The sequence below is a fragment of the Meles meles genome, unplaced genomic scaffold (assembly GCF_922984935.1).
Source record: "Meles meles unplaced genomic scaffold, mMelMel3.1 paternal haplotype, whole genome shotgun sequence".
Classification (NCBI taxonomy): Eukaryota; Metazoa; Chordata; class Mammalia; order Carnivora; family Mustelidae; genus Meles; species Meles meles.
In genome coordinates, this window is record NW_025721110.1 from 941,951 (window position 1) to 948,977 (window position 7,027).

General features: G+C 35.2%; 1 pseudogene; it reads right to left on the reverse strand.

Annotated features, from left to right (window-relative positions):
• Positions 1 to 3,191: 3,191 nt before the first annotated feature.
• Positions 3,192 to 4,145, reverse strand: LOC123935982 (annotated as a pseudogene).
• Positions 4,146 to 7,027: the final 2,882 nt, after the last annotated feature.

The following is a 7,027-nucleotide window of genomic DNA, read 5'->3' on the forward strand; positions in this document are numbered from 1 at the left end:
AAAGAAATCAGAGAATCATAGGGGAAAAATAGAGAGAGGCAATCCAAGAAACAGACTCTTAATTATAGAGATCAGATAGTTACTAGAGGGAGGGAAGTGGGGTGATGGGTTAAATAGGTGATGGGAATTAAGGAGTGCACTTCTGATGAGCATTGGAGTGTTGTATATAAATGTTAAATCACTTAAATGTGCATCTGAAACTAATATTACACTGAATGTTGACTACATGGAATTTAAATATTTTAAGTGGAAATTAAATTATAACTAAAAAAAGAGAGAAAAGAAGGTAGGGCAAATTAGTCAGGGATGGAAGAGAGAGGTATATGAATCAGGGAAGAGAAAAATGATATAATAAAGAGGGAGGGGGAAAGGCTTAAATTGGAGCATGGCAGAGCCCTCTAATGACAACTATGCCTTGAATATGCTCATATTAGTCTAGAAAGGAGAAAACTGACTGATGCTGAAAGGAACTATATTGTAGAACATTTGACATTTATTTCATTCCTTCAATTTATATTATTTGCATGTCAACTATATGTCCAAAACCAAACTGAAAAAAAAAAAAAAAAAGTGAACATACAGGAGAGATACGCCTTGAAGCATGCAGCCATTTTTGATTCACTGGGTTGAGAAAGTTTGGAGTCAGGTTGGCTGAGTAGATTCTTCCCAACAAGAAACTTCTTCATGTTGAGTTTTTGCCTATGTTCTTCAGTTTCTGAGGTTAGGTGAAAATCAATGTGAAGGGAACTTATGACACTCAGCCTTTCAAGATATCCTAGAGACAATGGCATATTCTATCAGAAGTATGTGTAATGGGCAGTCAGATTAACAGCAGTCCTTAAAACATTTTCTGTGTGTTTTATTAAAGACCTTACGTTGGAATTAGAAGGCATTGATCATCTCTGTAACCTCATCTCTACAAGAAAGGATTTTAATTGCAATGTTAAGAGACAAAACTGGAATAGAAGAGGCTGAGGGAAGCAGGTTTCACTATTCTTGCTCAATAATAATGAGTAATTATAATAATACATCGTGGTATATAGCACCTTCCAAAGATAAATTGCTTTGCACCAGTAATCTCATATTCTCTTAGAATTATTGTTGAGGTAAGAAATAGGTTAGAATATCCTAATTTAATAATTCAGAAATAGGGGTTCAAGAAATTAATTTGTTTATTTTTACATAGTAAGCATATCTATAATTAGAATTTTGCAAGAGTTAAAATGGCAAAGTTTGTCTGTAATGAATATATAATTTTCCTAAGCTATTTCTTTCCCACAGGGATCCACTTATAAATTTCCAAATATAAATAATAAATAAATAAATAAAATAATATTTCCAAATCAGAAAATGGCCCAAACTGACTATTCCTATTCTAAGTCATTCTCTCCATGATACAGGTGTTAGAAAATAAGGTTCAAAGAGAGTGAAGGACTGTGTTGAGGTATCCTGGGATATCAAAATATAGTGGCAAAATCTAAAAGGTTAAGTACAATGTCTGTTTCCAATTTGAGTGTTCTTAATGAAACTTTAGGACAGATACCCACATTTCGGGATAAGAATAAATATCTGGTGGTGGGTGTTAAGGAGGGCACTTATAGCATGGAGCACTGGGTGTTATATGTAAACAATGAATCATGGAACACTATATCAAAAGCTAATTATGAATTGTATGGTGACGAACAACACAGTAAAAAATAAATAAATAAAAGAACTAGTCAACAAAAGTGAAAAAAAAAGAAAGAAATAATACCACCACCCAAAAAGAAACATTATAGAACTTTCATAGACACAAGATAGAAAAATGTGTCTATGAAAGTTCTATAAAGTTTCTTTTTCAGAGTAGAAAACCATCGGATTTTTGGAAACATATGTCAACTCTCAGTGGACTTGCCTATGCACATTTAAACCATCCTAATACTTACAAATTTTTAAAATGAGATTTTATATAATCACAACTTGTTCTTTATGTTGCAAATATTTTCTTCATAGATAATGAAATGTAAGATAAGTAAACCTTAAGATATGAAAGCAGAAAGCTGGAAAGGCAGAGAACCTGAAATAGAATGAGTTTTGTCAAGTAAGGAAAATAAAGGAAAAGTGGAGATTCAAATAATTTTCTCTACCTCAGAAGAATACTGGGTAATATATAATTACTAAAATAATTAAACAAATTAGGCTAAATTAAAATAATCTATAAGAATACAAAAATTGAGTAACAATATAAGCTGAATGAGTATGTTAATTTCCAAAAGAATAAATCAACCTTTAGCTGTTAAAAGAATCCCATTCTTTTGCATAAGAATTGTTAAAAATAAAATATTAGGCCTAATATTTCTCTCTCTTACAGTGAGAGAGATGTTATTTCAAATTGCCCTAGTTGTTCCTTTTAAATGATATCATTAAGAGTTTGAGGTAAGAAGGGATAGAAAATGTAGGAGCAATCCATGCTTACCAATACCTCAAAACCACAATTTTTTAACATCTAATTCATCATTCTGGGTTGATTTTAATAAAACTTTAAGGGGATAAAAATAAAGTTGCTGGACTCCTCCCAAATTTGATTTGTGCCATTGTGTTTTTGAGCCATTTTGATGAGATTCAGTTGAGAAAATTAGTTACATAGAGTCAAACCATTTTTTTCAACAAATAATAATGCCAATTTGGGCTTGATTGAATTAAATATGGAACAGTAAAAACATCATTGGTAGAGATTAAAATAACATTTGAAGTACAATCAAGACAATAATTGGACAGTTGATTTCTTTGAAGTGGTCAATTTGTTAAGTGTCTCAAAGAGGAACTGTGGTGGAAAAATCAGATGAATAGCTGAAAAGTCAGAGGAATAGCTGAAGATAAGCATTTACTTTGCCACAACTGACCTTTGCAAGAAAAGGACAACTGCATGTTTCCAAAGGCATGCATGCTTTGTGGAAAGAAGATAGGTTACTAGTGAAAACCCAACTTTATTCCCACTCCACTTCAACCCATCCACTGTTCAGAACCCTTATTCCTCTCAAAAAATGAGCAAGTTCTCAAAATCCCACAGTCTGCTTTCCAAATCCCAAGAATACCCCACCTTTGCTTCCTGGCATGTGAATAACTTGCTATGTTTCCAATAAGCAAATCCAAAGGTAATGATAAAGTTTTGTATTCTTTTCTTCAAATCTCAAGAAGCAAATGCAATTTCTTTAAAAGGTGGATACACTTCCTGAGGACAAACACCTGCCCAGAGCTTTCATCAGAGCTCCTGTAACATCTTTGTTCCTGAAGCTATAGATGAGTGGGTTGAGCAAAGGAGTGAGGATGGTATAGAAGGCAGACACAGCTTTGTCCTTCTCAGGGGTATGGTAAGAATGAGGCAGCACATAGGTGTACATGGCGGCACCATAGAAGAGGCTGACCACCACCATGTGTGAAGAGCAAGTGGCCACTGCCTTTCGCCTTCCCTCTGCTTCACTCATCCTATAAACAGTGATGAGAATCCTTGTATAAGAGGCTAAGATGACAGAGAAAGGGATGAGGAGCATCATGATGCAGCAGACATACATGGCTGTCTCATAGGTTGATGTGTCAGTACAGGAGAGCTTCAGAAGGGCAGGGACCTCACAGAAGAAGTGGTTGATTTCTCGAGAGGCACAGAAAGGGAACTGAATTGTCACTGGAGTGAGCAGGAAGCCATCTATGGACCCTCCCAGCCAGGCTGCCACCACAATCAACAAGCAGACCTTTCAGCTCATGAGGACAGGATAGCGCAAGGGGCTTCAGATGGCTACATAACGGTCATAGGACATTAGTCCTAGGAGGAAAAACTCAGCCCCTGCCAAGGTCAAGTAAAGGAAGTGCTGGGCAGTGCATCCTGCAAAGGATATGGCCCTCTGGCCCATCATCTGGTCAACCAGCATCTTTGGCACAATGGTAGAAATGTACAAGATATCCATGAGAGAGAGCTGGCTGAGCAAGTAGTACATGGGGGTGTGAAGGCGGGAGTCCATGTGGATGAGAATGATCATGATGGTGTTGCTGGCTATGGAGATGACAAAGACCAAAAGGATGAAGGCAAAGAGAAGCCAGGGAAAGCGGGTGTTGCTGAATAAGCCCAGGAGAACAAAGTCAGCATACATGGAATAATTGCCCCACTCCATAGCTCTGTAGGTTACACTAAAAAGACATGGGTATGAGAGGGGAAGTTGGGCACAGAAGATAAATAGTTGGTTTGTTTAAAACATTATCATGCAGCCATGGACAAAATCAAGACAAATCAGTCAGATCGAACCATGTAATTTCCCTATTTATTCAGTGTTTCCTGGGGCTATAGGTTGCTTTGAAAAATTAGTCGTTACATTTTGATCCTAAGGAAGACCCACCTCATTCATGAATCTCAAAAATATCAACTTACTGGAAGAACATCATTAGAAGAATTTTGTATGCCACACCATACAATCACTCACTGAAGGATGACATACTTGTTTTGCTATTACTCTTAAACTCAGAGGTAATGGTGAAGCAACTTTATATCATTTGCTCAAGAATATTTAATTATTCATTCACTTTTTCTTTTGTTTTTTTTAAGAAAAAGTGCCTTTGTTTTTATTTATTTTTGCTAAAACAATCTTACAGTGTGGAAAATACACATAAAAGAGAAAAATTAAAGCTTGTTTGATTTAATAGGGATAGAGCAAGGGGTAAAGAAGAAACAAAGTCCCCACTTTATATTTCTCTCCCTACATTAGGATCTAATAAGTTTTGAAAACCATTGATAAAAAGACGACATTTTGCCTTTGAAAGAGTTACCAATTTTATTTATATGGCTCTTTTTAAAAATTCTAATTCCAACAAAATGAACATACAGTGTTATATTACTTTCAGGTGTACAATGTAGTAATTCAACAATTCCATCCATCACCTGGTACTTGTCACAAGTGCACACCTTAAACCATCTCCTCTATTTAACCCATCCCTCACCAACCTCCCCTTTGGTAACTATCAGTTTGTTCTCTATAATTAATAATCTGTTTCTAGGTTTGTCTCCCCTTCTCCTTTCTTTTTTCCTTTGCTTTCTTTTTTATCTTTGCTGATTTTTTCTTTAAATTCCACATATGAGTGAAATGATACTGTATTAGTCTTTCTCTGAATGAGTTATTATACTCTGTAGCCCCACCCATGTCACTGCAATTGACAAGATTTCATTCTTTTTTAATGGCTGAATACTATTCCATTGTGTGTTCCTTCATTTATGTATAGTTACTTGGACTGTTTCCATAATTTGGCTATTGTAAATGATGTTGCTATAAACACTATACTACTCTTGACACATTTATACATTGTTAATATAGGGTGCTTAGCTGATATGTAGTGGGGCTTGGATATTTACAAATAATAATTCTATGTTGAATTTTTAAAAAATGCTCTGAGAAAAAAATCTAAGAATTATTAGAAAAAAGATAATCAAGATGAAAATGTTTAGGGTCAAGTGATGTTCATTTTCCTTCTTTTAGCAGAAAACTACTGATTAATACCCCATAACTTATTAACAAGATTAGTGAGATGGTAGCAATAATTACTGAAAAAACTTTTTAATAGAAAAAGGAAGGAAAAAAACCTGTAACTGTTTTCAACAATATTAGAGATCATTGTTTCTCAAAGAGGGACTTTTCTGTTCAAGCCTGAAGTTTAATTTGTGTGTATAGCTATTTCAGTTAAATAATAGTTTACTACAGTTATGAACAGGTAGGCTGTTTGGACAATTTCTGTTTGTGGCTACAGATCTTCCCTGTCCAGTATAGTAGTCACAAGCTGCATGAGACTTTTGAGGACCTGCAACATGATGTTCTGAATGGAGATGTTCTGAGAGCACAAATTACATCAAGAATTTAAGGATCATATTTTTTAAAAAAATGAGGTGCAATGTATCTCACTAATAATTTTTACTGGTTATGTACTGAAATGACAATACTTTGGATATATTCAGTTAAATAGCATAGACTAAAATTTAATTTCACTTGTTTCTTTTTACATTTTTGATGTACACATCAAAACACAAGCAGGGACTCCCTGACTCAACAGGGTCCCCAGGGACCCTGGAATCATGACCTGAGCCAAAGACAGACACCTAATGACTGAGCCACCCAGGCACCCCATCTTGACTAAACTTTTCTTAATGAGGCCAACATTATATCCTTACAGATTTTTGCTTTCTTATACTTGAGATATTGCTAGCTTTACATCAAGGCTTTCACCAACTGTTTTCTAATGTGAGTCCTTGTTCTGTTTCTGTCTTTATTTTTGTTTCCACTGTATTAAAACACTTGGGGGAAATTAAAAACAAATATTTGAAGACAATCCAGAAGATGGAAAGAGAAGGAAATGCCCAGTCAGCACTACCCATCAGAAGTTCAATAAGAGCAAGCTCCTTAGAGGGCTCTGCTCATTATTGTACTATAAATTCAGAGGTTGTTAGATGGCTAATAGAGACCAAAAACAGTGACTAGTATTGGTCCAAGGGGAATATTAAAGCCCAAGAGATAGCAATGGGCCCCAAAATCTCCCTTTTAGGGCACAGGTGTCCCCCGCCCTGACCATGAGTATTCCTGGTGCTGAAACCCACTAACAAGTCCCTAGAGAACTCCCAGCATTCCACACAGAGGGAAAGGGTGATTTCAGGAACTCTGTGACTGTTTAGATATTAAAAGCATCTTACTCTCACCCTGTCAGTGTTGACTCATGACCTGAATTTTAAAAATTATAAAGCAATAAAACAACATTAAAGAATACTGGGAAAATAAGAAAATGGAAAGGAGTTAGCTGGGATACTCCATGTCCTTAGATAATAACTATGTATATGTTTATGAATTTTTTCATCTTATATACTTTCACTTATACTTTCATCTTATATACTTACTTACATATTTACACATAAAAGTGTAAATTTTCTATGTAAATGTGCAGTATTTACACAGAATATCATCATGACTGGATGATGAAACATGCACTTACTTTTTCATTAATTGGTTGACATCCACATTAC